The sequence below is a fragment of the Cebus imitator genome, unplaced genomic scaffold (genome assembly GCF_001604975.1).
Source record: "Cebus imitator isolate Cc_AM_T3 unplaced genomic scaffold, Cebus_imitator-1.0 Scaffold607, whole genome shotgun sequence".
Classification (NCBI taxonomy): domain Eukaryota; kingdom Metazoa; phylum Chordata; class Mammalia; order Primates; family Cebidae; genus Cebus; species Cebus imitator.
The window spans coordinates 800,533-805,646 of record NW_016107922.1 but is presented as its reverse complement, the minus strand read 5'-3'; the positions used below and the strand labels follow the sequence as shown (position 1 = coordinate 805,646).

Sequence of the window (5,114 nt, the reverse complement as noted above, 5' to 3'; positions counted from 1 at the left end):
GCCATTGCACTCCAGCCTGGGTAACAAGAGCGAAACTCCGTCTAAAAAAAAAGAAAAAAAAAAAGGAAAGTAAGTCGACTATATGATGACACTCTCCACTTCATAATTTGGCATGTACTTCCTACGAATAAGGACTTTGTCTTACATGACCACAATGTTACACTCGCATTTAGGAAAATTAGCGGTACTTCTCTAATAACATGCGGTAAACATTTCACATTGAAATATCCCCAGTTGTCTCACAGTGCCTTATGTAGATATACCGCACTTACATCCTTGTTTACGCACTGTGTTTGGTTGTTAGGAGAATCGTTTTTAGGCAGGTTGATGCTGACCCAGTTATCCTAGTAATAGGGAAAGATTGGTAAAATGATGTAAATTTCAAGCTGCAGCGATACTAGCGAAGTAATTCCAACAGAGAGTTGACCGGAATCACGCTGGGTCGCGTCCAGGCTTTGCCCAAGTTCTGGGCCCGTCACTTAGCCCTGTGGAGCCTCAGCTTGTTCATCTGCAGCTTGGTTTCCATAGGGCTATGCTGAGATTCCAATGAACCAAGCGTATGAGGGCCTGGCCCAAGGAGATCTTGGCAACTGGTAATTAATGTTAAATTTTCTTTCATTTTAGATTTTGAGTATGGTAATAATGTGGATATTATAACAGTCATTTGGGAGAAAGGAATTAACTGACAAATAAATTGAATGATGGCATATTATTTATTTATTTTTGAGACGGAGTTCACTCTGGTTGCCCAGGCCAGAGTACAATGGCATGATCTCGGCTCACTGCAATCTCTGCCTCCCAGATTCAAGCGAATGATTCTCCTGCCTCAGCCTCCTGAGTAGCTGGGATTATAGGCATGTACCACCACACCGGGTTAATTCTGTATTTATAGTAGAGATGGGGTTTCTTCCCGTAGGTCAGGCTGGTCTTGAACTCCCAGCCTTAGGTGGTCTGCTCACCTCGTCCTCCCAAAGTGCTGGGATTACAGGCATAAGCCATCAAATCTGGCCAAATACAAATGTTTTTTGTTTAAAAAAGTAGGCCTGGCTTGGTAGCTCATGCCTGTAATCCCAGCACTTTGGGAGGCTAAGGTGGGAGAATTTATTGAGCCTAGGAGTTTGAGACCAGCCTGAGCAACATAAAAAGACCCTCAACCACAAAAAGAAACCTTTTTTTTTTAATTGACCAGGTGGGGTGGCCAAAAATAAAATAATAAAAGAAAACCAGGCATGGTGGTGCACGCCTATATTCTCAGCTACTTGGGAAGCTGGGGCAGGAGAATTGCTTGAGCCAGGGAGATGGAGGTTGCAGTGAGCCAAGATCACACCACTGCACTGCAGCCTGGGTGACAGAGTGAGACTCTGTCTCAGAAAATACAGTGTTCAAGTTAGTGGTTTTTTTTTTTTTTTTTTTTGAGACGGAGTTTCCCTCTTGTTACCCAGGCTGGAGTGCAATGGCGTGATCTCGGCTTACCGCAACCTCCGCCCCCCGGGTTCAGGCAATTCTCCTGCCCCAGCCTCCTGAGTTGCTGGGATTACAGGCACGCGCCACCATGCCCAGCTAATTTTTTGTATTTTTAGTAGAGACGGGGTTTCACCATGTTGACCAGGATGGTCTCGATCTCTTAACCTCGTGATCCATCCGCCTCAGCCTCCCAAAGTGCTGGGATTACAGGCGTGAGCCACCGCGCCTGGCTATTAGTGGGTTTTAGTATATTTACAAATAGGTATAACTGTTGCACACTAACCCTACTTTTAGACGGTTTTCATCACCTCGACAAGATACCCTGTACCCCTTAGCTCCCTGCCTCGCCAGCTCTTCCTACCCCTTGCTTCCCCAGCCCTTTTTGGAAGTTTTAGTATTTTAAAGTTAGTTTTAAAGTTACTCTTTGTTTTCATAGATTTTCCTTTCTGTGCTTTCCTAATGAATAGATTCATGTAGTATGTGCCCCTTTGTGATGAGATTTTTCATTTAGCTTAATGTTTTTAAGTGTCATCCAAGTTGTAGAAAGTATCAGTATGTAATTCCTTTTCGTAGCTATATTTATAGCTATACATTGTATGTGATAATTTTTACTTTATTTACCTGTTAATGGGCGTTTAGCTTATCCCCCTTCTTGGCTATCATAAATATGCTCCTGTGAACATTTGTGTGCAAGTTTTTATAGGGACATAGATTTTTAATTCTTTTAGGTGTGTACTTACAAGTAGAATTGGTGGATCATAGGTAATCAGGTGTGATTGTTCCGGGAACTGCCTGGTTATAGAGTGGCAGCACTATTTTATGTGCCCACTAGTGGGATGTGGGCATTCCAGTTTCTCCATATGCTTGCCAACACTGGTCAGCTGACTCTGGTTCTCGCCATCCTAGTTGGTGTGAATTGGTTTTTCCATGTGATCTTGATTTGTACTTCCCCAGGCCTAGTGATGTTGAGCACCTTTTCATGTGTTTATCTGCCATTTATACATATTGTGTAGACAAATGTCTGTTCATATCCCCTGCCGGTTTTAAACATTGGGCTGTTTATATTTTTCTAACTCAGGTATAAGAGTTCTTAAATTCTAGATACAAGTCCCGTGTCAGGTATATGAATTGCATATATTTAACCCAGTTTATGCATTATCTGTTCATTTTCTTGATAGTCACCTTTAAAGCACAAAAGTTTTAAATTTATTATAAAGGCCACTTTATCTTTTTTCCTTTTGTTGCTTGTGCTTTTGGTGTTATATGAAAACTTCTTTGCCAGTTACAAGGCCATGAAGATTTACCTCTGCTTTCTTCTAAGAATTTCATAGTATTCGCTCTTATTTCTAGGTCTTTGCTATGCTTTGCATTAATTTTTATATATGGTGTGAGGTAAGGGTCCAGCTTCATTCTTTTTCATGTTATCTAGTTGTTTCACACCTTTTTTTAAAAGCCCATTCTTTGCCCCATTGAATGGTCTGGACAGCCTTGTCAAAATTCAGTTGACTGTAGATATATGGATTTATTTCTAGACTTTTAATTGTATTTTAAAGACAGGGCCTGGTTCTGTCATCCAGGCTGAAGTGCAGTGGTGTGATTATAGCTCACTGCAGCCTTGAACTCTGGGCTCAAACTCCTCCCACCTCAGCCTCTTGAGTAGTGGGACCACAGATGCATGCCACCATGCCTGGCTAATTTTTTTTCTTTTTTTTTTTCTTTTCTTTAGAGACAGAGTCTTACTGTGCTATCCAGGCTGGCCTTGAATTCTTGGCCTTAAGCTATAGTCCTGCCTAGGTTTTCCAAAGCTTTGAGCGTGAGCCACCACACCCAGCGTAGGTTCTTAGTTCTTTTCCATTGATCTATATATATGTCTGTCCTTGTGCCAGTACTACTGTGTCTTGGTTAATGTTGTCTAGTGAGTTTAGAAGGTACAAGTCTTCCTCTTTTTTCAGGATTATTTTGGCTATTTGGGGTCCCTTTGGAATCACTTTGTCAATTTCTGCAAAGACATCAGCTGGGATTTTGCTGGGGATCACATTGGATCTGTAGATGCGTTCGGATAGTGTTATCATTTTAACAATGCTAAGTGTTCCAATCCATGAGCATGAGATGTTTTTCCATTTATTTAGATCTTTAATTTCTTTCAACAATGTTTTATACTTTTCCAAGTTTAAGTTTTTGCGTTTTTTTGTTAAATTTAACCTTGTGAATAGAATTGTCTTCTTAGTTCATTTTCAGATTGTTCATTGAAAAATTGTTTTTTAAAAATCAATTTTATTGAGTTATAAATACATCAAATGTTTTTTTTGTTTGTTTGTTTTTTGTTTGTTTTTTGTTTTTTGTTTTTTTTGAGAGATGGAGTCTTGCTCTGTCACCCAGGCTGGAGTGCAGTGGCACAATCTCAGCTCACTGCAACCTATGCCTCCTGGGTTCCAGCGATTCTTTTGCCTCAGCCTCCTGAGTAGCTGGGATTACAGGTGCGTGTCACCATGTCTGGCTAATTTTTGTATTTTCAGTAGAGACGGGGTTTCTCCATGTTGGTCAGGCTGATCTTGAACTCCCAATCTCAGTTGATCCGCCCACCTCTGCCTCCTTAGGTACTGGGATTACAGGAATGAGCCAGCACTCCTGCCTCAAATGCATTCCGTTTGTTTTGTTTTGGAGACAGAGTTTCACTCTTGTTGCCTAGGCTGGAATGCAGTGGCGCCATCTCGGCTCACCTCAACCTGCGCCTCCTGGGTTCAAGTGATTCTCCTGCCTCAGCCTCCCTAGTAGCTGGGATTACAGGCATGCACCACCATGCCTGGCTAATTTTGCATTTTTAGTGGAGACGGGGTTTCTCCATGTTGGTCAGGCTGGTCTCAAACTCCTGACCTCAGGTGATCGCCCACCTCGGCCTCCCAAAGTGCTGGGATTACAGGCGTGAGCCACTGTGCCTGGCCTTAAATGCGTTCTTTTTAAGTGTATAGTGTGGGTTTTGAAAAATGCATGAATCCTTGTAATTGCCGTCATTTCAATCAAGATACAGAGCATTTTATCTTCCCCCAATGTTTTCTTTTTTTTTTTTTGAAAGCCACTGACTTTATTGATCTAAAAAACTTTAAAACAACAGTGACTGTTCTGCCAAAAAAGGAGCCAAATGGTATCAAACAGACTGAAAGTGAGGGTGGGGGTGAGGGATAGGGCCAGGAATCCATTCCAGAAAGCCAGTAACTGTCACCAGGGAACTGGCAAGGGAAAAAGGAAGAGGGAGGCATGCAAGAGCGAGAATCCAAAAAAGTTGAAATGGTTAGGGGAAGAAACTCCCAAAGACCCTGGAGTAGGTCAGAGGTGAATACGGCAATAGCAGTCTTTTCCTTTGTAGCGGACAGGGGAGGCGTCCCTACTCCGGAGGTGAATACGGCAATAGCGATGTTTTCCTTTGTAGCGACGGGGGAGGCGTCCCTACTCCGGAGGTGAATACGGCAATAGCGATCTTTTCCTTTGTAGTGAGGGGGGAGGCGTCCCTACTCCGGAGGTGAATACGGCAATAGCGATGTTTTCCTTTGTAGCGGTCGGGGGAGGCGTCCCTACTCCGGAGGTGAATACGGCAATGGCAATAGCGATGTCTTCCTTTGTAGCGGACGGGGGAGGCGTCCCTACTCCGGAGG

General features: G+C 42.9%; 1 protein-coding gene across 6 annotated transcripts in view; it reads left to right on the top strand.

The window, feature by feature from the left end:
* Positions 1-5,114, top strand: part of LOC108294860 (cat eye syndrome critical region protein 2) — a 198,298-nt gene that overhangs the window by 23,289 nt on the left and 169,895 nt on the right. The gene's annotated exons all lie outside the window — the stretch shown is intronic.